Raw genomic sequence first — 26,649 nt, forward strand, 5'->3', positions numbered from 1 at the left:
ATCCTTGTTTCCAAATCCCTCCGTGACCTCGCCCCTCCCTATCTCTGTAACCTCTTCCAGCCTTATAACCCTTCAAGATCTCTGCGTTCCTCCAATTCTGGCCTCTTGCACATCCCTGATTTTAATCGCCCCACCATTGGCAGCTGTGTCTTCAGCTGCCTAGGCCCTAAACTCTGGAATTCCCTCCCTAAACGTCTCCGCCTCTCTGCCTCTCTCTCCTCCTTTAAGACATACCTCCTTAAAACATGCCTCTTTGACCAAGCTTTTGATCACCTGCCCTAATATCTCCTTATGTGGCTCGGTGTCAAATTTTGTCTGATAATCGCTCCTGTGAAGCACCTTGGAATGTTTTACTACATTAAAGGCGCTATATAAATGCAAATTGTTGTTGTTGTTGTTGTTGAGAGAGAGAGGTAGAGAGGCGGAGAGGTTTAGGGAGGGAATTCCTGAGCTTAGGCCCTAGGCAGCTGAAGGCACGGCCGCCAATGGTGGGGGCGAAGAAAATCTGGACTGCACAAGAGACCAGAATTGGAGGAACGCGGAGATCTCGAAGGGTTGTAGGGCTGGAGGAGGTTACAGAGATAGGGAGGGGCGAGGCCATGGCGGGGATTTGAATACAATCTAGTTTAGTCTGATTGGATGGACGTCTCCTCTGTCTGCTAACTGCAAGGATCCTATGTGAAATGAGTTTGGACGGTCTCAGCTCAGTTCTCATTGAGCAAGGACTTGCCGTACAGAACTTCTAATTACTGGCAATGCCAGTCAGAGCAGCCATAGGATGGCCAGTGTGCGAAATTCGGCAAAATTGTAACACTGTTGTCGTAGAAGGTGCTCTTTTGAGGTTGGGGCTGAGACACGTTGGGGCAGAGTAGAGGGAGCTTTTCTATGCATTCGGCTGTGCTGTACCTGACCTGAGAGTGCTAGGTGCTGCCACTGGGTGCCTGAAGTGAGACGAGTTTCATTCCCCAGCACTAACGTTCCTCACCCCTCACCTTGATGAGCACAAAAAGTGCAAAAGGCTAATTGTTTCTGTGTTTTCAGATGAGGTCAAATGGTTTGGGTACTCATCAAACCTCATTCCCCTAAATTTTATAAATCTATGGATATTAAATAAATATATTTCTTTTGTGGGGTGACAGGAAGACCCATTGTCAACTCTAGACAAACAAGGAGCTTAGATATTAAAGGTTCTACCTGAGTGTTGACAACACGTACGTCACATGCTTGAAGTCCCATCTATTTTGCCAGTCGTCATTTCCTATTTTCAAAATTGTGAATAGGATATCAAAGGAAGCTTAGCGCAGAAGGCAGCTGTTTGGACCATCGTGCCTGTGTTGGTGCCAGTTCCACAACTGAGTTCTCCAGTTCAGTCCCTTTTTGCTGCTCTTGGCTCAGTGGGTCGCACTCTTGCCTTTGAGTCAGAAGGTTGTGAGTTCAAATCTCACTCCAGAGACTTGAGCACAAAATCTAGGCAGACACTCCACTGAGGGAATGTTGCACTGTTGGAGGGGCCGTCTTTTGGATGAGACGTTCAACCGAGGCCCCTGTCTGCCCTCTCAAGTGAGCCTAAAAGATCCCATGGCACTATTTTAAAGAAGAGCAGAGAAGTTCTCTCCGGTGTCCTGGCCAATATTTATCCCTCAACCAACACCTAAAAACAGATGATGTGGTCATTATCACATTGCTGTCTGTGGGACCTTGCTGTGCATAAATTGGCTGCCATGTTTCTTACATTACAACAATGACTTCACTTCAGAAGTATATCATTAGCTGTAAAGCGCTTTGGGACATCCTGAGGTCGTGAAAGACACTATATAAAGGCATATATATGTATATACATATATAGTCTTTTCTTTTTCTTCTTTTCTTTCTTTGCACCTTTTATTATTTCACTTCTTCTAGAGTAGGGTGTACAAACTTTTCTCTTCATGGGCCATGTGTGTGTGTCCCAAGAAGTCTTGTAGACCAGATACAAAGTTTAAAACCAGGTTCCCATTAATTTACAGATATCTCAAGCTGCTAATACTAACACATCTTGATGTTCTGATTTAGGATTTATCCATCAACGAGGTAACCGCACTAGGGAAAGCCCCTTCCAAAACCTCCTGAATTCTAACCTGAATAAGTCAGGCTAGGTTAAACATAGGCCCACCTTCACAACTGAACACCACAGCCCCAGTTTACTGACTAGCAATGTCACGGGAGGTCAGCTAGTCATTCATAACAATATGGCCACCCAAGCCAATTAAAGAGACATTTCAGATACTACTATGTGTAGTGTATTGATCCGTTCCATGTTTTGTATCCAACACTAGCACAGTTGGAGCAAGGACTTGAGCAGAACAGGGAATGTCGGTCTCAATAAGAGATCAGAATAAAGGGAGACATGTAGGAAATGGTTGAGTAATGGCTATGCTTTGAGGGATATTTGAACAATAAAGTAAAACTGCTTTAAAATACGTGCCCTGAGCCTTTAATCACTGCATTAAGTTTGATCATCCAAATAGACTTTGGACAGGAAAGTTAGAAGATTGTTCCAGAATAGTACGGAAAAGGAGAACATGTAATAAGAAATTGTATTGACGGTAAGTGAGTGAGCTACTGAAATTGTTGAGAGTGGATAATAGAACTTTGATGCACTATTTCTATTTTGTTTTTCCTGAGGGATGTTAAACTGGAGAAGGAAATATTGGGGGTAATTTTGATTTTGGGGGATTTCAATGGTAATGAAAATCGGGGGAGATGTAAAACGGGCAGCCGATTCGCTAATACCCGTTTTACACTATTGCCCCATTGTGTCAGCACCAAGCGTTTCCAGGTTGGCACAGGACACTTGGAAAGCAAGGGGTAGAATTTCCGAGGGCGGGGAGGGTGGGGGCACGGAGAGGGGTGTTCTCCCGATCTTCCGCCGTAGTTTTGAAGGAAGATCAGAGGAAACCCCCAGAGAAACGTGGTTTCTCCGGTCTTTCCGCTCATCTCCCGCCCAAGTTACAGCAGGAGGTTTGGAGACCCCCCCCCCTGCCCTGCGGTAATCCTACCCCATTGTCTCTTTCAACTTTGCCCCAACAATGTGCCAAATTCCCACCATTTTACACGATTATAAACTTTTCCACGTCTCGCACCAGTCATCCTTGTCGATTCACTGAACGTGATTGCACATTTCTTTTGTGTCAAATTAGATCAATTGGATTGAGACTGATCCAAACTCTGGATTTTGACAACTGGCATCTCTTTCCCCTCCTCCCCCCATTTTTCCCTCCCCTCTTTTGCCCTCCCCTTTCTCTCTTTCCCCTCTCTCTCTCCCCCCTCTCTCCCTCCCCTCTCTCTCTCTCACCTCTCTCTCCCTCCCCTCTCTCTCTCACCCCTCTCTCTTCCCTCCCCTCTCTCTCCCTCCCCTCTCTCTCTCTCCCCCCTCTCTCCCTCCCCTCTCTCTCTCTCACCTCTCTCTCCCTCCCCTCTCTCTCTCACCCCTCTCTCTTCCCTCCCCTCTCTCTCTCTCACCCCTCTCTCTTCCTCCCCTCTCTCTCCCCACTCTCTCTCCCCTCTCTCTTTCTCCCCTCTCCCTCCCTCTCTCTCCCCCTCTCTCTCCCTCCCCTCTCTCTCCCTCCCCTCTCTCACCTCTCTCTCTCCATCCCCTCTCTCCCCCCAGTATCTCCTCTGTCTCTCTCTCCCCTCTCTCTCCCTTCCCCCTCTCTCTCTCCCCTCTCTCTCCCTCCCCTCTCTCTCTCTTTCCCCTCTCTCTCCCTCCCCACTCTCTCTCTCCCCTCTCTCTCTCTCTCCCTCCCCCCTCTCTCTCTCCCCTCTCTCTCTCCCTCCCCCCTCTCTCTCCCTCCCCTCTCTCTCCCCTCTTTCTCTCCCTCCCCTCTCTCTCCCCTCTCTCTCTCGCCCTCCCCTCTCTCTCTCCCCTCTCACTCTTTACCCTCTCTCTCTCTCCCTCCCCTCTCTATCCCTCCCCTCTCTCTCCCTCCTCTCTCCCCTCTCTCTCCCTCCCTTCTCTCTCTCTCTCCCCTCTCTCTCTCCCCTCTCACTCTTTACCCTCTCTCTCTCCCTCCCCTCTCTATCCCTCCCCTCTCTCTCCCTCCTCTCTCCCCTCTCTCTCCCTCCCTTCTCTCTCTCTCTCCCCTCTCTCTCTCCCCTCTCACTCTTTACCCTCTCTCTCTCCCTCCCCTCTCTATCCCTCCCCTCTCTCTCTCTCTCTCCCTCCCCTCTCTATCCCTCCCCTCTCTCTCTCTCTCTCCCTCCCCTCTCTATCCCTCCCCTCTCTCTCCCTCCTCTCTCCCCTCTCTCTCTCCCTCCCCTCTCTCTCCCCTCTCTCTCTCCCCTCTCACTCTTTACCCTCTCTCTCTCTCCCTCCCCTCTCTATCCCTCCCCTCTCTCTCCCTCCTCTCTCCCCTCTCTCTCTCTCTCCCCTCTCTCTCTCCCCTCTCACTCTTTACCCTCTCTCTCTCCCTCCCCTCTCTATCCCTCCCCTCTCTCTCCCTCCTCTCTCCCCTCTCTCTCTCCCCTCTCTCTCTCCCTCCCCTCTCTCTCTCTCCCTCCCCTCTCTATCCCTCCCCTCTCGCCTCTCTCTCTCCCTCCCCTCTCTCTCCCCTCTCTCTCTCCCCTCTCACTCTTTACCCTCTCTCTCTCTCCCTCCCCTCTCTATCCCTCTCCTCTCTATCCCCTCTCTCTCCTCTCTCTCCCCTCTCTCTCCCTCCCTCTCTCTCTCCCCACACTCTCCCCCCTGTATCTCCTCCGACTCTCTATCTCTTTCTCTCTCTCTCCCTCCCCCTCTCCCACCTCTCTCACCTCCCCCCCCACCCTCTCCCCCACCCTGGAGAAGAGAGTCCCGTTAGCCTCTTGGCTGCTGACTACCTTTCTGGAAGCTGTTTTTTTTTGCAAGGGCTCTCTTGGACCTTGAGGATCTGGCCTCACCTTTTGATCTGTTCCGCCACATGACATGAGCTTAGATCAATTACAAGGGAACAAGGGTGGAAAAGAATTTGTGCTGCAATGTAAAGCCAGTTTCCCACGATCAGCCAGTCAGTTTGGTGCTAGGTGGAATTGAAAGAGGGCCTTTAACACAATGAGATCGACTAAACATATTACCACAGAGTGGAGTTCATTAACTGTCCGGGCTGGGGATTGGCACAGAGACTTTTAGATGTAAACACTTTACTGTGAAATTGACAGAAACATTTAAGATTTCCTTGAAATAAAAGCTGACTGGACAAGTGCTACTGTTGTCCTGTGTTTACCGGCTCGCTTAATTAAAGGGAGCATTTGATTACAACTTCAAACCTCCCATGCAATGCTCAACCATTTTTGTGTAGTGTGTAATTGACTCTTCCCCCCCCACAACCTCAGTGACCCGAATACCACATTCTAGAGGTACACGGTTCTCAAGAGCTTTGCGATTCTCTGCCGCCTACACGCACACGCCAACACGTACCCGCAAACACGTACCCACCAACACGCACCCACAAACACGCACCCATCTACACACACCCGCCAACACACACCCATCTACACACACCCGCCAACACGCACCCACAAACACGCACCCACCTACACACACCCGCCAACACACACCCACCTACACACACCCGCCAACACGCACCCGCCAACACGCACCCACAAACACGCACCCACCTACACACACCCGCCAACACACACCCATCTACACACACCCGCCAACACGCACCCACAAACACGCACCCACCTACACACACCCGCCAACACACACCCACCTACACACACCCGCCAACACGCACCCGCCAACACGCACCCACAAACACGCACCCATCTACACACACCCGCCAACACGCACCCGCCAACACGCACCCACAAACACGCACCCATCTACACACACCCGCCAACACGCACCCGCCAACACGCACCCACCAACACGCACCCACCTACACACACCCACCAACACGCACCCACCTACACACACCCGCCAACACACACCCACCTACACACACCTGCAAACACGCACCCACCTACACACACCTGCAAACACGCACCCACCTACACACACCCGCCAACACGCACCCACCTACACACACCCACCAACACGCACCCACCTACACACACCTGCAAACACGCACCCACCTACACACACCCGCCAACACGCACCCACCTACACACACCTGCAAACACGCACCCACCTACACACACCCGCCAACACGCACCCACCTACACACACCTGCAAACACGCACCCACCTACACACACCCGCCAACACGCACCCACCTACACACACCCGCCAACACGCACCCACCTACACACACCTGCAAACACGCACCCACCTACACACACCCGCCAACACGCACCCACCTACACACACCTGCAAACACGCACCCACCTACACACACCCGCCAACACGCACCCACCTAAACACACCCGCCAACACACACCCACCTACACACACCCGCCAACACACACCCACCTACACACACCTGCAAACACGCACCCACCTACACACACCTGCAAACACGCACCCACATACACACACCTGCAAACACGCACCCACCTACACACACCTGCAAACACGCACCCACCTACACACACCTGCAAACACACACCCACCTACACACACCCGCCAACACACACCCACCTACACACACCCACCAACACACACCCACCTACACACACCTGCAAACACGCACCCACCTACACACACCTGCAAACACGCACCCACCTACACACACCTGCAAACACGCACCCACCTACACACACCTGCAAACACGCACCCACCTACACACACCTGCAAACACACACCCACCTACACACACCCACCTACACACACCTGCAAACACGCACCCACCTACACACACCTGCAAACACGCACCCACCTACACACACCTGCAAACACGCACCCACCTACACACACCTGCAAACACGCACCCACCTACACACACCTGCAAACACGCACCCACCTACACACACCTGCAAACACACACCCACCTACACACACCCGCCAACACGCACCCACCTAAACACACCCGCCAACACACACCCACCTACACACACCCGCCAACACACACCCACCTACACACACCCGCCAACACGCACCCACCTAAACACACCCACCAACACGCACCCACCTACACACACCCGCCAACACACACCCACCTACACACACCTGCAAACACGCACCCACCTACACACACCTGCAAACACGCACCCACCTACACACACCTGCAAACACGCACCCACCTACACACACCTGCAAACACGCACCCACCTACACACACCTGCAAACACGCACCCACCTACACACACCTGCAAACACGCACCCACCTACACACACCTGCAAACACGCAACCACCTACACACACCTGCAAACATGCACCCACCTACACACACCCACCAACACGCACCCACCTACACACACCCGCCAACACACACCCACCTACACACACCCGCCAACACGCACCCACCTACACACACCTGCCAACACGCACCCACCTACACACACCCGCCAACACACACCCACCTACACACACCCGCCAACACACACCCACCTACACACACCCGCCAACACACACCCACCTACACACACCCGCCAACACACACCCACCTACACACACCTGCAAACACGCACCCACCTACACACACCTGCCAACACGCACCCACCTACACACACCCGCCAACACACACCCACCTACACACACCCGCCAACACACACCCACCTACACACACCCGCCAACACACACCCACCTACACACACCTGCAAACACGCACCCACCTACACACACCTGCAAACACGCACCCACCTACACACACCTGCCAACACACACCCACCTACACACACCCACCAACACGCACCCACCTACACACACCCGCCAACACACACCCACCTACACACACCTGCAAACACGCACCCACCTACACACACCTGCAAACACGCACCCACCTACACACACCCGCCAACACGCACCCACCTACACACACCCACCAACACGCACCCACCTACACACACCTGCAAACACGCACCCACCTACACACACCCGCCAACACGCACCCACCTACACACACCTGCAAACACGCACCCACCTACACACACCCGCCAACACGCACCCACCTACACACACCTGCAAACACGCACCCACCTACACACACCCGCCAACACGCACCCACCTACACACACCCGCCAACACGCACCCACCTACACACACCCGCCAACACGCACCCACCTAAACACACCCGCCAACACACACCCACCTACACACACCCGCCAACACACACCCACCTACACACACCTGCAAACACGCACCCACCTACACACACCTGCAAACACGCACCCACATACACACACCTGCAAACACGCACCCACCTACACACACCTGCAAACACGCACCCACCTACACACACCTGCAAACACACACCCACCTACACACACCCGCCAACACACACCCACCTACACACACCCACCAACACACACCCACCTACACACACCTGCAAACACGCACCCACCTACACACACCTGCAAACACGCACCCACCTACACACACCTGCAAACACGCACCCACCTACACACACCCGCCAACACGCACCCACCTACACACACCCACCAACACGCACCCACCTACACACACCTGCAAACACGCACCCACCTACACACACCCGCCAACACGCACCCACCTACACACACCTGCAAACACGCACCCACCTACACACACCCGCCAACACGCACCCACCTACACACACCTGCAAACACGCACCCACCTACACACACCCGCCAACACGCACCCACCTACACACACCCGCCAACACGCACCCACCTACACACACCTGCAAACACGCACCCACCTACACACACCCGCCAACACGCACCCACCTACACACACCTGCAAACACGCACCCACCTACACACACCCGCCAACACGCACCCACCTAAACACACCCGCCAACACACACCCACCTACACACACCCGCCAACACACACCCACCTACACACACCTGCAAACACGCACCCACCTACACACACCTGCAAACACGCACCCACATACACACACCTGCAAACACGCACCCACCTACACACACCTGCAAACACGCACCCACCTACACACACCTGCAAACACACACCCACCTACACACACCCGCCAACACACACCCACCTACACACACCCACCAACACACACCCACCTACACACACCTGCAAACACGCACCCACCTACACACACCTGCAAACACGCACCCACCTACACACACCTGCAAACACGCACCCACCTACACACACCTGCAAACACGCACCCACCTACACACACCTGCAAACACACACCCACCTACACACACCCACCTACACACACCTGCAAACACGCACCCACCTACACACACCTGCAAACACGCACCCACCTACACACACCTGCAAACACGCACCCACCTACACACACCTGCAAACACGCACCCACCTACACACACCTGCAAACACGCACCCACCTACACACACCTGCAAACACACACCCACCTACACACACCCGCCAACACGCACCCACCTAAACACACCCGCCAACACACACCCACCTACACACACCCGCCAACACACACCCACCTACACACACCCGCCAACACGCACCCACCTAAACACACCCACCAACACGCACCCACCTACACACACCCGCCAACACACACCCACCTACACACACCTGCAAACACGCACCCACCTACACACACCTGCAAACACGCACCCACCTACACACACCTGCAAACACGCACCCACCTACACACACCTGCAAACACGCACCCACCTACACACACCTGCAAACACGCACCCACCTACACACACCTGCAAACACGCACCCACCTACACACACCTGCAAACACGCAACCACCTACACACACCTGCAAACATGCACCCACCTACACACACCCACCAACACGCACCCACCTACACACACCCGCCAACACACACCCACCTACACACACCCGCCAACACGCACCCACCTACACACACCTGCCAACACGCACCCACCTACACACACCCGCCAACACACACCCACCTACACACACCCGCCAACACACACCCACCTACACACACCCGCCAACACACACCCACCTACACACACCCGCCAACACACACCCACCTACACACACCTGCAAACACGCACCCACCTACACACACCTGCCAACACGCACCCACCTACACACACCCGCCAACACACACCCACCTACACACACCCGCCAACACACACCCACCTACACACACCCGCCAACACACACCCACCTACACACACCTGCAAACACGCACCCACCTACACACACCTGCAAACACGCACCCACCTACACACACCTGCCAACACACACCCACCTACACACACCCACCAACACGCACCCACCTACACACACCCGCCAACACACACCCACCTACACACACCTGCAAACACGCACCCACCTACACACACCTGCAAACACGCACCCACCTACACACACCCGCCAACACGCACCCACCTACACACACCCACCAACACGCACCCACCTACACACACCTGCAAACACGCACCCACCTACACACACCCGCCAACACGCACCCACCTACACACACCTGCAAACACGCACCCACCTACACACACCCGCCAACACGCACCCACCTACACACACCTGCAAACACGCACCCACCTACACACACCCGCCAACACGCACCCACCTACACACACCCGCCAACACGCACCCACCTACACACACCTGCAAACACGCACCCACCTACACACACCCGCCAACACGCACCCACCTACACACACCTGCAAACACGCACCCACCTACACACACCCGCCAACACGCACCCACCTAAACACACCCGCCAACACACACCCACCTACACACACCCGCCAACACACACCCACCTACACACACCTGCAAACACGCACCCACCTACACACACCTGCAAACACGCACCCACATACACACACCTGCAAACACGCACCCACCTACACACACCTGCAAACACGCACCCACCTACACACACCTGCAAACACACACCCACCTACACACACCCGCCAACACACACCCACCTACACACACCCACCAACACACACCCACCTACACACACCTGCAAACACGCACCCACCTACACACACCTGCAAACACGCACCCACCTACACACACCTGCAAACACGCACCCACCTACACACACCTGCAAACACGCACCCACCTACACACACCTGCAAACACACACCCACCTACACACACCCACCTACACACACCTGCAAACACGCACCCACCTACACACACCTGCAAACACGCACCCACCTACACACACCTGCAAACACGCACCCACCTACACACACCTGCAAACACGCACCCACCTACACACACCTGCAAACACGCACCCACCTACACACACCTGCAAACACACACCCACCTACACACACCCGCCAACACGCACCCACCTAAACACACCCGCCAACACACACCCACCTACACACACCCGCCAACACACACCCACCTACACACACCCGCCAACACGCACCCACCTAAACACACCCACCAACACGCACCCACCTACACACACCCGCCAACACACACCCACCTACACACACCTGCAAACACGCACCCACCTACACACACCTGCAAACACGCACCCACCTACACACACCTGCAAACACGCACCCACCTACACACACCTGCAAACACGCACCCACCTACACACACCTGCAAACACGCACCCACCTACACACACCTGCAAACACGCACCCACCTACACACACCTGCAAACACGCAACCACCTACACACACCTGCAAACATGCACCCACCTACACACACCCACCAACACGCACCCACCTACACACACCCGCCAACACACACCCACCTACACACACCCGCCAACACGCACCCACCTACACACACCTGCCAACACGCACCCACCTACACACACCCGCCAACACACACCCACCTACACACACCCGCCAACACACACCCACCTACACACACCCGCCAACACACACCCACCTACACACACCCGCCAACACACACCCACCTACACACACCTGCAAACACGCACCCACCTACACACACCTGCCAACACGCACCCACCTACACACACCCGCCAACACACACCCACCTACACACACCCGCCAACACACACCCACCTACACACACCCGCCAACACACACCCACCTACACACACCTGCAAACACGCACCCACCTACACACACCTGCAAACACGCACCCACCTACACACACCTGCCAACACGCACCCACCTACACACACCCGCCAACACACACCCACCTACACACACCCGCCAACACACACCCACCTACACACACCTACAAACACGCACCCACCTACACACACCTGCAAACACGCACCCACCTACACACACCTGCAAACACACACCCACCTACACGTACCCGCCAACACACACCCACCTACACACACCTGCAAACACACACCCACCTACACGTACCCACCTACACGCACCCACCTATACACACCCGCCAACACACACCCACCTACACATACCCGTAAACACGCACCCACTTACATGCACCGCAAACATGCCACCCGCCTACGCGCATCTGCAAACACCCACCTACCTATGCGTACCCGTCTACATGCACTCCAAACCACACGCACCCGCAAAGTCGCACCCACCTACAAGCGCTACCAACACGCACCCAGCAACACAATACCAAGGAAAGTTAAGACCTCCTGCTCTCCCCGCCCCCACCCACACACACAATTCTACTTTGAACACCCCTCTCCCCCATGCACGCACCTGCTGCCAACATAAATGGACCAGGGTTTTATTTGACCAACACGATTTTGCTTTGCCACCTCGCTCTCTCTTCCTTCAAAGACATCTTTGACTGTCCTTTCAGCCTTCCCTCCTCTCACACTTCTGTGAAGCGCCTTGAGGAAGTTTTCTGTGTTAAAGATGCATGTTGTTGTTGTTGTTGTTGTTGTTGTTGTTGTTGTTGATAATCACTAGAGGAATAAAGAGTGAAGTTAAAGGAAATGTTTTCACACAGAGGGTTATTGGAACAAGGAACACTTTACCACAAGTGGCTATTAGGGCAGAGACTTCTTCATCATTTAATTGGGGTCCGTAAACTGATCTAGGGAAAGGGCAGTGAACTGGGATTGGAGTAGATGGGTCCAGGTGAGGAGCTCACAATGGACAGTATGGCCTCCTTCTGTGCTGTCATTTCTCTAAACCTATGATTCAAATAGTTTTCTAAAAACTCCCAGGATCCCCTGAAAATATCAACACACTTCCTGGGGAACCCCACCCCCACAGCCCCCCACCCACACCCTCACCCCCACCCCCACTCCCAACCCCACCCACTCGCACCCCCCCACACCTCCCCCCACCCTGACCCACAACCCCCACCATACGCCCCCACACCTCCCCCCACCCTGACCCACAACCCCCACCACACCACCCCCACCCCCCCCACCCACCCACACAGTCCCCACTCGCACCCCCCCCCCCAGGCTTCCCCCATCCCTGACCCACAATCCCCACCCACACCCTCACCCCCACCCCCACCCCCACTCCCAACCCCACCCACTCGCACCCCCCACACCTCCCCCCACCCTGACCCACAAACCCCACCCCCACCATACCCCCCCACCCCCCCACCCACCCACACAGTCCCCACTCGCACCCCCCCACACCTCCCCCAACCCTGACCCACAACCCCCACCCACACCCACCCATACCCCCCCACCCACACCCCCCCACCCACACCCACACCCTCCCCCCACCTCACCCGCTAACTTCGAAAAGGCAGTGTTTGGTACCCAAAGGAAATAGGGCCATTGTTACAAAAAACTGGTTTTATTAGTTTACAGTGACAGAAATAAGGTGCTAATAATTCAACAGAAATCTGATCACATGTGGAGAGGAATCTGATGACCTCACAGATCCCCTGGGGATCCACTTGCAAATCCCACCCACCCAGGGTCCAGGGGGCCCGGGTCAAAAACCAGAGTATGTTCTAACTAATGTGGAGTGTGCGTAAAGAGAGAGAGAGAGAGAGAGAGAGTGCAACTGTAATATGTACATGAAGGACTTGAAAAATGAAACGCTAGACAGGAAATAGGAAATGGATATGTGAATCGTGACAGAGTAGATTGCAAAGAAAACTCTTATCTTATCTGAGTGCCTGAACAGTACAACTATAGCATCGACTGAGGACTCTGGGCTTGGTCGGGGGGGACTCCTGACAAAGTACTTTCAACAAGACTCGGCAGCAATGAACATTCTCCGCTGCTTAACGAGCTTTTCCTTTACAAAAACTGTAATGACCATAGGAACTAGAGTAGGCCATTCAGCCCCTCGAGCCTGTTCCACCATTCAGTTAGATCATGGCTGACCTGTACCTCAACTCCATTTACCCACCTTAGCTCCATAACCCCTGATACCCTTACCCAACAAAAATCTGCCGATCTCAGTTTTGAAAATTTCAATTGACCCCCAGCATCCACAGCCTCTTGGGGGAGTGAGTTCCAGATTTCCACCACCCTTTGTGTGAAAAAGTACTTCCCGATTTCACTCTAAATGGCCTGGCTCTAATTTTAATATTGTGACCAGCATAAAAGTGGCACCTACCTCACATTTTTATGGTGGGGTCACGAGGGAAATCATCTTAGAGATTACCGGTTGGGATATCAGCAGACAGACGCTGAACCCTTCTCTGACATTCCCTTTTCCGGCCATTTTAACGGAGAGGCTAACCCATTCTCTTTCAGTGGACAACTAAATGTCAAATCAACTCACTGCACATTTGTCCACTTGAGGGGCAGTTTTAGGAAATCGCGCTCCCAACTCAGAGCCTCAGCTGGGGGGATCACATGGAAATTGGTGGGGCAATTCCTGATGTACGTTCCCAGGAGGCAAGAGTACGGGAGTGAGACCGTATCCACAGCAAGCCCGAATTTGTGACAGGTTGCTTCCGAGAGAGTATCCAGCCTTGCGGTTAGTTAGTTGAGCACTGGTGGGTGGTCAGAGAGTATTTCTGGTGCAGCCTGGCCTGTTTGGTGCCCCTCCTCCTCCTCTTCTTCTTTCAAACACAACAGTCAGGGGAATTCCCATTGGCAAACCCATTAGTGGGGTAATGGTTCTACAAACCCATTAGTGGGGTAATGGTTCTACAGTCAGAAAACAAATTAAAGCAATTGGCACAAAGGCTCGTGAGAAACCTGGTGCCAGCAGAGAATAAAGCAAAAAGAAAATGAAGAAAAATGGTCCAGAGATGGCTTTGAAACCCTTGGATCAATTTATCAATTTTAGATAATTACCCCTTAATATTGCAAGCAGCCGTTTCTTGGCTGTTTGTTTCAAAGATCAGAAGATTAAGGGGTGATCTATTTAAGGTGTCTAAGATGATCAAAGGAGTTGATAGGGAAGATAGAGAGAAACTATTTCCTCTGATGGGGGAGTCCAGAACAAGGGGGCATAACCTTAAAATTAGAGCTAGGCCATTCGGGGGTGATGTCAGGAAGCACTTCTTCATACAAAGGGTAATGGAAATCTGGAACTTTCTCCCCCAAAAAGCTGTTGAGGCTGGGGGGTCAATTGAAAATTTCAAAACTGAGATTGATCGATTTTTGTTAGGCGAGGGTTTTAAGGGTTACAGAACCAAGGCGGATAAATGGGGTTAAGATACAGATCAGCCATGATCTAATTGAATGGCGGAACAAGCTCGACAGGCTGAATGGCCTACTCCTGTTCCAATGTTCCAGGACCTGGGGGCCCATGTTAGAAACTGCTGTTTTTTCTCATTAGACAAAGGGAGTGGGTCAAACCTACAACAGTAAACCAGCAGGGTTCACACTGCCACTGGAGTGCAGTGAGCTATTTGCTTACTGCGCAGATTTTCAACGGCCGTTATTTATAGAAGTCAGTGAGCCTTTTGATAGCTGTCGGCAGATCGTAACATATCCCAAGTCCAACACACGCGACAGGTTCTTTCCTTGGAACATCCAATCCTGATTTCCCTGAAAGCTGATCTGACCCCATATTCTGACCCCTTCTATGTTGCAGGGGTTAGACCGAGGAAAAAAAAACTTGCCTTTAAAAGGGCCTAATCATCTCCTAAGGACATTGCAAAGCGCATGATGTAATGTTCTACATTATACTGCAGAATAACGGCCAAACAAATCCTGAAAGGTGACAATCTGCAGGCATTGTCACTCCTACCTGCCTGGGTATCCATCGTCACAGGTTCCAGATGTGTAGAGAGCCAGATGTCCGAGTTCTGCCGCCTGCTGCTAGGATACTTGTTGCTGCCCATGCGGCAGAGGGCTGGCACAGCCAATGATAGTGCTGGTCAGCTCCAACTTCCGGCCTGCCTCCACATTCTCGCTGGCGTGCTGTAATGCTGACCCACGGGGCTGGTGCCATGGTGTGGCATTGAGGACCATTCTCTTCACAACCACCTTACGCAGCACCACCTCCACTTCAGCAGCCATCAGTCAGGGGGTCAGATGTTGGGCCGTTCTGTCACTCGCCTGCTGACTCATGCCTGCACCATTTTATGAAGACAATCCTCCAGACATGGCATCGGGGCACTGCAGTCAGGTGGCTCATCTGTGAAAGAAAGAAGGAACTTGCATTTACATAGCGCCTTTCATGACCTCAGTACGTCCCAAAGCGCTTTATAGCCAATGAAGTAATTTTGAAGTGTAGTCACTGTTGTAATGTAGGAAATGCAGTAGCCAATTTGCGCACAGCAAGATCCCACAAGCAGCAATGTGATAATCACCAGATAATCTCTTTTATAGTGATGTTGGTTGATGGATAAATATTGGCCCAGGATACCTGGGGAGAACTCCTCTGCTCTTCAAAATAGTGCCATGGGATCTTTTCTGTCTACCTGAGAGAGCTTCGGTTTAACATCTCATTCGAAAGATGGCACCTCCAACAGTGCAGCACTCCCTCAGTGCTGCACTGGGAGTGTCAGCCTAGATATTGTGCTCAAGTCTCTGGAGTGGGGCATGAACCCATAACCTTGTGACTCAGAGGCGAGGTCACTACCTACTGACCCACGGTTGACACTAAAAGAGTGGGAGATGGGAGCAGGCGCTGGCACAGCAGGTGTACTTTAAAAAAATATATTTCTTGGGATATGGGCGTCGCTAGCAAGGTTGGCAATTATTGCCCATCCCTAGTTGGTGTTAGCGGTGGGCCTTCTTCTTGAACCACTGCAGTCAGTGTGGTGAACGTGCTCCCACAGTGCTGTTAGGTCGGGAGTTCCAGGATTTTGACCCAGCGACGATGAAAGAACGGCAATAGATGTCCAAGTAGGGATGGTGTGTGGCTCGGAGGGGAACTTGGAGGTGATGGTGTTCCCTTGCTGCCCTTGTCTTAGGTGGTGGAGGTTGTGGGTTTGGGAGGTACTGTCAAAGACATTGCTACTGAGATCCTGCTAGGTAGTCGGGAGACCCTATAAAGCATATGGCGGCCGGGAGCACAGGGAGATCTGAAAAGGATACCACAGGGCTAACGAATGTTGCAGCATCCTGGTGTCAAGACTCTGCCTTCAAGAACATTGGCCGGGAATTTCCTCAGAGCTGCTCCTCGCTCCAGCATTGTAACTTCACCGGAAGGGCAGTCATCCTTTTAAACTGGCAAGAAAATTAATGGAATCCAGTTTCACAGGAGACTAAACTCACCCAGAGCCCTGGGTGTGGCAGAGTGCTGCTGAAAGGGTCACACTAGATGGCTACAGCCGAGACAGTTTAAGTACACCACCGGGTGCACTTGTCTTATTAACTGCACATAATGGCTGTTGCAAGGGAAAACAGACCGAATAAATTATACACCAAAGAGAAGCTGGCCATATTATTCAGATTAAATGGACATCCTCCCTTTACACACACACCACTTAGATTCATAGAGAAGCCAGATTGTTCCTCAGAGGCAGGTGCAGTTATCCTGTATGTTGATTTAGGCAACATTCTGAAATTTCATCAGCTCCCTAACAATTCCCCACCACGGAATGGGCTGATTTATCCATTTTCCCACAAAGTCCCCTTACATTGTTTTCCTGAGTACGGAAACTTTTAACTGTGAGGTGACTCATTCTTTTTTAGACATTGTATTGCTTTGCAAATTCTGATGTTACATTTTTTTTTTTGCTTCCTTCTCCTCTCCCCTCCCAAGAAAATAGGAGCCTGTCATTGTGATCAGAAAGATAACCCTGGGGCTCTGACTGAACTATTTTCAACGGGGCGGGGGATGAGATGTTTATTTATTTGCTCTTCCTTCGGCCACCTCCCCTCCCAATTGTCTCCCCTCCTCTTCCGAAGGCCCACGCTCTTGCCGTGGGTAATGATTCCACAGGGCGCCGCTAGATCCCTGGAACGTCACTCAAATTGTGAGTCTTGCCAATCAATGCCAGCGGGCACTACAACAAACCCAACTGTATCCTCATTTCAGGTCAACATACCCCACACTTTGCAGCAGCACGGGAACCCTGGCTGATTTATCTCCTCCCTAGCCAAAAAAGAAAGACTTGCATTTCTTTCGCGCCTTTCACAACCTCCGGACTTCCCAATGAAGCAATTTTTGAAGTGTAGTCACTGTTGTAATGTAGGAAACGTGGCAGCCAATTTGCGCACAGCAAACTCCCAAAAAACGGCAATGAGATAATGACCAGACAATCTGTTCTTGGTGATGTTGGTTGAGGGATAAACATCGGCCAGGACACTGGGGAGAACCATTTGAAATAGTGCCATGGCATCTTTTACGTCCTCGCGAGAGGTCAGTCCGTTTAACGTCTCATCTGAAAGACGGCACCTCCGACAGTGCAGCACTGCACTGTAGTGTGGTCAGCCTGGATTATGTGCTTAAGCCTCTGGAGTGGGACTTGAAAAGAGCCAATAAGGCAAATTGGTAAGCCACTATGGGCAGATCTTTCAACTTCGACAGGGGCATATAACAGACGATATCGTATTGGCCGCCTGTCATACACCCTGCCCGACTTTCCGTTCCATCGACTTCAGAGGAGAGGAAAATCATTTGGGGTTAATAGTGGGCAGCTGATCCGATATTGCCCGATATATGTTCCCGGCCAAGTTGAAAGTTCCGGTGTATGATTGCTGTGAGCAAGATCAGGTAACTTTGCCTGGGCTACTAAACGCTGTTTAGTAGCCCAGGCAAGTCCCTCACCAGCTCCTGTTATAAGGAGGCCGAAAGAAAATGTGACATTTAAAAAAAAAATCATTGGGAGTCCAAGTCATGGGCCCAGGCCTGGAACTCCAGGTGGGCCCCATATCCGCTGTTCGGGGTGGGTGGGGGGGCCGACATGTATGCTCTCAACCTGATATGGGCCGACAACGCTCTTCTGGGCCAGGGGGCCCGGAAATCCCCGACCGGGGAGTGGGTGCCCTTGGCCATACCCCCCTTTTATGTCGGTGTCTTAATTTGGGGCGGTAGGAAGGTTCGCTCCCAACAAGGCTTGGGTCTGGCTCCCGGCCTATTTTGCGGACCTTCTGCTGAGACTCCTGCTGGAGTAGATCGGAAGGGCTGCGGATTCCCAGCCCCGGAAATATGTAAAAAGGAAAAAATTAAATGAGAACGTGACTAAATGGATTGTTCTTTCAGAGAGCCAGCACAGGCATGATGGACCAAATGGCCTTAAAAAGGAAAAAAAAGAAAGAACTTGCATTCCTATAGTGTCTTTCACAATCTCAGGATGTCGCAAAGCGCTTTACAACCAATTAAGTACTTTGGAATTGTAGTCACTGTTGTAATGTAGGAAATGGCTGAGTGGCCTTCTTCTGTGATGTAGATTCTATAGGCCCGATTTTAACCTAACCTATTTTTTTTTATTCGTTCATGGGATGTGGGCGTCGCTGGCGAGGCCGGCATTTATTGCCCATCCCTAATTGCCCTTGAGAAGGTGGTGGTGAGCCGCCTTCTTGAACCGCTGCAGTCACTGAAGTCCTGACTTCAGTGGAGCGTTAAATCAGGCAGGGTGTAAATTGGGCAACTGACCCAAACCAGTCCCATCCCGATCTGTCCGGGTTAGGTTAAAATCAGGCCTTATGATTCCGATCTCGCAGCAAGTCCACAACACATGGTGCATTTACTCTTGAACCACTAGGGGGCTCTGCCAGCACCAATTTAAATAAAAGACCCATGGACGTTGGTGAGGGTTTGAGTGGAAAATACTGTTCAATTGGTAGCTGCTCAATGCTTTGACAATAATGCCCTTTAGGGGGAGGAAACCTGCCGTCCTTACCCGGTCTGGCCTATATGTGACTCCAGACCCACAGCAATGTGGTTGATTCTTAATCGTCCCCTGAAATGGCCTAGCGAGCCACTCAGTTGTCAAGAAGGCGGCTCACCACCACCTTCTCAAGGGCAATTAAGGGATGGGCAATAAATGCCGGCCTTGCCAGAGACGCCCACATCCCATGAACGAACAAAAAAAATAATAAACTCAGTGCCAACCTTAAAACTGGCATGTGTGTGTGTATGTATCTGCACTCATGCACATGGTAGGAGTGTCTTTTGGGGTTGGTAAAAGATGAACTTGCATCTATATAGTTCCTTTCATACTCTCGGAACATCCCAAAGCTCTTCACAGCCAATTAAATATCTTTTGAATTGTAGAGATGCCGGTGATGGACTGGGGTTGACAATTGTAAACAATTTTACAACACCAAGTTATAGTCCAGCAATTTTATTTTAAATTCACAAGCTTTCGGAGACTTCCTCCTTCCTCAGGTAAATGTTCAGGCTCCTGAACATTTACCTGAGGAAGGAGGAAGTCTCCGAAAGCTTGTGAATTTAAAATAAAATTGCTGGACTATAACTTGGTGTTGTAAAATTGTTTTGAATTGTAGTCACTGTTGTAACGTAGCAGCCAATTTGTGCACAGCAAGGCCCCATGAACAGCAGTGAGGTAGGTTTTGGTGGTGTCGGTTGAAGGATAAATGTTGGCCAGGGCACTGGGAAGAAATCCCTTTCTCTCCTTCGAATAGTGGCCTTGGAATCTTTTACGCCCACCTGTAAGGGCAGACAGGGCCTCGGTTTAACGTCTCATCCGAAAGATGGCACCTCCGGCAAGAAGTTACTTCACAAGAAAGGCACCGAGGTAATTAAAGCAACAGGTTAGAGCTGAGGAACGGAATGTTGTTACACCATTTGCACCCATCGTGGGTCCAGTCACCGGTGCAGGAGAGTTGCCCTGTTTGGCACCGCAGGGCACTCTTCCCCAAACGGCTGGCAGGGAGGCAGCGGCCAGGCTGAAAACTTTGCACCCGACCCCGTGACCTGGGATTGGACGCGAAACAAGATGGCACACCTGATGGAAGCTACCTAGATCAGACTACCCAGCAGCTTTCTTTCCCTCGCCCAGGGGGCTCTTGGACTGATTATAGCAACCCAGGATGACTCAGCATGGGACCGAAGCTGGGGGTCCCTCAGTGGTGTCTCTACCTTGTGAATTAGCGGGACACCAAACACTTTCTTTTTAAATGATCGTTCCTAGCTGAAACCCAACTCTGTGAAACGCACACATCGGATAAATACTTTCTGTTTAAAGCTCTTCCTCCTCCCTTTAATTACATTTCCCTTTAATTGCATTTCCCTTTAATTGCTTGAGCCAGGAAAGGGATTCTCAGAGTTCTGTTGACATGAATATAATTCAATGGCTACTGATTGACCTGGGCACGATTTTGAAATATTTTCACACCTAACATGGTTCAATAAGCATGTGATTACATTATCACATCAGTACATCTGAGTGCACTCCTGTGATTATATTTAGATGAGGGTCATTGGTGGAACTATCTCCCATAGATTATGCAGCTGCAATTAAAATATAAGGAACTTTTGATACAAATCTCAAATGGGTCCATGTGTCAGCCTTAACACATAGTGGAACTCTCGTCTTCTGAGCCAGAAGGTCGTGGCTTCTAAGTCCCGCTTCAGAGACTCGAGCACAATCTAGGCTGATAATCCCAGTGCAGTACTGAGGGAGCGCTGCACCCTCGGTGGTGCCGTCTTTCGGATGAGACGTTAGACCTGTCTGCCTTCTCAGATGGATATAAAAGATCCTGTGGCACTAATTCAAAGAAGAGCAGGGGAGTTCTCCCTGGGGTCCTGGCCAATATTTGTCCTTCAAGCAACATGCACTGCAACAGATTATCTGGTCATTATCACATTGCTGTTTGTGGGATCTTGCTGTGTGCAAATTGGCTGCTGCGTTTCCTACATTACAACAGTGACTACACTTCAAAAGTACCTAATTGGATGTAAAGCGGTTCGGGTCGACCTGATTTTGTGAAAGGTGCTACAGAGATGCAAGTTCCTTCCTTCTTTCTAGGCTCAGATATTAAGAATGGCCATTTGGCCAAGGTATTGGGGGGGGGGACGAAGGGGGTTGCCACAACCCTGTGGAACTGCAACCCAGGAAAACAGCCCACGCGAAGCTTCACTTCATGTGGGTGTAGGTCGAGGAATAGGGCTGTAACACTGCAGCACCTAATTCCGAGCCTGTATTCAGGCCTGGGGACACTTGCTATTTCCTCCCTGGTGTCTTCAGTTGAGGAGAGAGGAGGGAAGAAAACTGGAGGGGAAGTAAAAATATAAGCAGCGAGTGCTGATGACATTATCAGGGGAACTGTTCTAGGGACGTTACTGGTCCCTGAGAATCACCCTTAACCCGAGGGTGATTCGCTGATCTTATAATTTCTAACCCTGAATGTTATTTAAGCTCAGTGACACACTCGGGCTCTGCAACACCTCCAAGTCGTCCCTACCACATTGGTATATTCACACCAAAGGACAGAAATAGACAGGGGAGGAGCGCAATAAAGAGACATTAAAATTAACCAGGACTGTTTGTAATGGACTGATTCTTTTGAACGGTCAGTCATGGGGAGTGTCTCTTTGTTGTCCTGAAGATTTATTTTAATCAAGGAGACCTCTACTCTGTCCTTAATGTATGCTATAAGTTTAATGGTGCCTATAGGACCATCGCCCTCTCCCCTTAGACTACTTATTCTCTCACAAACAAGAAAGCATTTCTCAAGCCTGATGATTTATAAGTCTCGATGATCTGTACTTTCACACACATTGGTAGGAATTACATGAATAGTAAAGAAAGAACATGCATTTATATAGGGCCTTTCACAACCTCAGGACGTCCCAAAGTGCATCACAGCCAATGAAGTACTTTTGAGGTGTAGTCACTGTTGTAATGTAAGAAGCATGGCAGCCAATTTGTGCACAGCAAGGTCCCAAAACCAGCAATGAGATAAATGACCAGACAATCTGTTCTTAGTGATGTTGGTTGAGGGATAAATATTAGCCAGGACACCGGAGAACTCACCTGCTCTTCTTCAAATAGCACCATGGGATCTTGTACGTCCACCTAAGACCAGGCACTTGGTTTAACATCTCATCGGAAAGACGAGACCTCTGCTAGTGCAGCACTCCCTCAGTACTGCGCTAGGAGTGTTAATTGGATTATACACTCAAGTCCCTGGAGTGGGGCCTGAACCCAAAACCTTCAGACTTAGAGACAAGAGTGCTACCCAACTGAGCTACAGCAAACACCCATGGCCTCAATTCTGTTCATTAAACATTCTCAACTTGCCTCCTGATTGCATTTCACAGTTAATTAAGATAATTAGTTCTTCTCCCTTTTCTTCAACTGCCCCACGGGGTGGGAGATACAAGGATTGATTGCGAGATCCTGCACTCCCAGAAGGCAACCTTCGCCTACAGGAAGTGCTGGTCGGCGAATCAGGACTGCAATGTTGCAGCGTCACCTCTAACCTGCACTCGCTGCTGCGAGGACGAGATCGCACATTATCCCAACACCCGCATTTTAGCCCGAAGACTTAAAACAGCAAAATCACCTGTAAGCTAGCAAGCTTTGTTACTCCCCAATCACTTTCGGTAACCCACAGGTTCTCTGCAATTGTCCAATTCTTGCCCCTTCCTCATTCCCGATTTTAATCGCTCCACCATTGGCGGCCTTGCCTTCAGCTGCCTAGGCCCTAAGCTCTGGAATTCCCGCCCTAAACCTCTCCACCTCTATACTCCTCTCTCCTCCTTTAAGACGCTCCTTAAAACTTACCTCTTTGACCAAGCTTTTGGTCACCTGTCCTAATATCTCCTTATGTGGCTTGGTGTCAAATTTTTATTTGATAATCGCTCCTGTGAAGTACCTTGGGGCATTTTACTATGTTAAAGGCGCTGTGTAAATGTGAGTAGTAGTAGTAGTAGTAGTAGTAGTTGTTGTTGTTGTTGATGGTGATGTTGTTGTTGTTGTTGTTACCTCCTTTGATGTGTCAGCCCTGGCTCAGTGGATTGCACTCTTGCCTTCTGAGTCAGAAGGTTGTGGGTTCAGGACCTGACCACATAATGCTAGATTGAGGGAGTGCTGCACCGTCAGACGATGCTGTCTTTCAGATGAAACCTTAAACCGAGGCATATGTTTGCCCTCTCAGCTATGACACTCTTCTTTGAAGAAGAGCAGGGGAGTTCTCCCAGTGTCCTGGCCAATATTTATCCCACAACCAGCATCTGAAGAAAACCCATTATCTGGTCATTTATCTCACTGCTGTTTGAGGGACCTTGCTGTGCGCAAGTTGGTTCCTACATTATAACAGTGACTACACTTCAAAAAGTACTTCATTGGCTGTAAAGTGCTTTGTGACGTCCCGAAGACATGAAAGGCGCTATATAAATGCAAGTCCTTCTTTCCCTAATAACTTTCAGTAACCCACAAGTAACCCCTGGCTTCAGTCAGTACAAGGACTGAAGGCTACAAGTATGAATATAGACACAAATCACCGAATACCCGAGGGAGAATTATTGTATGGAATCATAGAAATGTCAGCTGTGAAATATACAGTCTAATGTAATATTAGATTGATAACCTGGCAGTTATTTAGCTGGGTTACTATTGTAGGTCACAGAGCAACGACACAAAGCTGCCTCTTGTATAAGGTTTGCCTGTAATTATTTTGCTTTGTCAGACCCAATTTAGAGTACTGCGTTCAGTTTTGGGCACCGAACCACAGGAACGATATATTGGCCTTGGCGCAGATTCACCAGAATGATACCGGGGCTTAAAGGGTTAAATTATGAGGCCAGGTTACATGAACTTGCTCTGAATTCCCTTGAGTTTCGAAGGTTGTGGGGTGGTTTAATCGAGGTCCTCCAACTGATAAAGGGATTCAATAGAGCAGATATTTCCTCTGATGGGGGAAATCCAGAACTAGAGGGCAATATCTTAGCACTAGATGATTGTTTGTTTGAATGTTATGGCGTAGAGGGGGCTAAAAATTTGTTTTGAAAAGCAGCAGGACTGGGGAGACTGTCATTTCCACCTGGACCATCCAGCAGTGTAAGGGTTAAGCTCGTGTGGCGATCACGCTGAATTAACCTCCTGTTTCTCTAATGAACCAGAAACAGAAACGTTTCCAGCTCTCAGAGAGGCGGCAGCGATTCCTTTAAGCTGGCGTTGCGACCACAACATTTACAAGCCCGCAGTAACCGGGGGGCACTGCAGCCAGTCAGCAAGTGGTCGATGGGATTTTCTAACATATAGTAAAAGACTTGTTCAAGAGTTTCTGGAAGTGTGTTCCCCCACCCCCCCCCGACCTGTTCTAGTTAGGGATTGGATTATCAGGCAGCTCTCCCACCTCTGTCAGAAGGTTGTGGGTTCAAGTCCCACTCTAGGACTAGAGCACAAGATCTCAGCTGATACTTCAGTGCAGTACTGAGGGAGAGCTACACTGTCATCTTTTGGATGAGACAGTAGACCGAGGCCCTGTCTGCCCTCTCAGGTGGATGTAAAAGATCGCATGGCGCTACTTGGAAGTAGAGCACGGGGGTTCTCCCCGGTGTTCTGGCCAATATTTATCCCTCAATCACCACCTAAAGCAGATGATCTGGTCATTATCACATTACTGTTTGTGGGATCTTGCTGTGCGCAAATTGGCTGCCGTGTTTCCCTACATTACAACAGAGACTACACTTCAAAAGTACTTCATTGGCTGTAAAGCCCTTTGGGACGTCCTGAGGTCATGAAAGGTGCTATATAAATGCAAGTTCTTTCTTTAAAAGAGTGTAGGCAGTGGGAATAAGGACAAACACTCAGGCTACAAATGGGGTGGGAGTGTGCAGGCTGATTTTCAACCAAATCCTTCTCACTGTGCCCCTCCATACCACGACACAAAAAAATACTAGCGGCAGAAAAAGAATCCATCTAGGTTAGAATTTACCCCTTTTCTCCCTTATTCGATGCTCTTCTCCTGAAAGCACTGACTCATTCTGCAGCAGATTCACAGGGTCCCCCTCATTACCTCACCCATATTGCGATTCTTCATGTGTGACCTTGGCGGTGTCGCTGGTCATTTGACTGCACTTATCAAATCTGAGCCTCAAACTTGCACATGTACACCTTCTCCAGCAGAGGTCGCTAGATAGCAATCAGGAGTTGGAACCATGGCTGATGTTTGCTTTCGCTGTCTTACCTAATCTGGGGCACCAAGGCTGATGGTAGCACCCCAACCGATGCTCTGATATTAGCCAACTGAGCACAGGCAGACGATCTGGTCAGATGATCATGGGAACCTGGGACCTTCCTGGTCTGTATGCCTCAGTATCTTTACCCACCATTTTAAAATTCTCATCCTTGTTTTCAAATCCCTCCATGGCCGCATCTCTGCAACCTCCTCCAGCCCTA

This window comes from Heptranchias perlo, chromosome 17 (genome assembly GCF_035084215.1).
Source record: "Heptranchias perlo isolate sHepPer1 chromosome 17, sHepPer1.hap1, whole genome shotgun sequence".
Lineage (NCBI taxonomy): Eukaryota > Metazoa > Chordata > Chondrichthyes > Hexanchiformes > Hexanchidae > Heptranchias > Heptranchias perlo.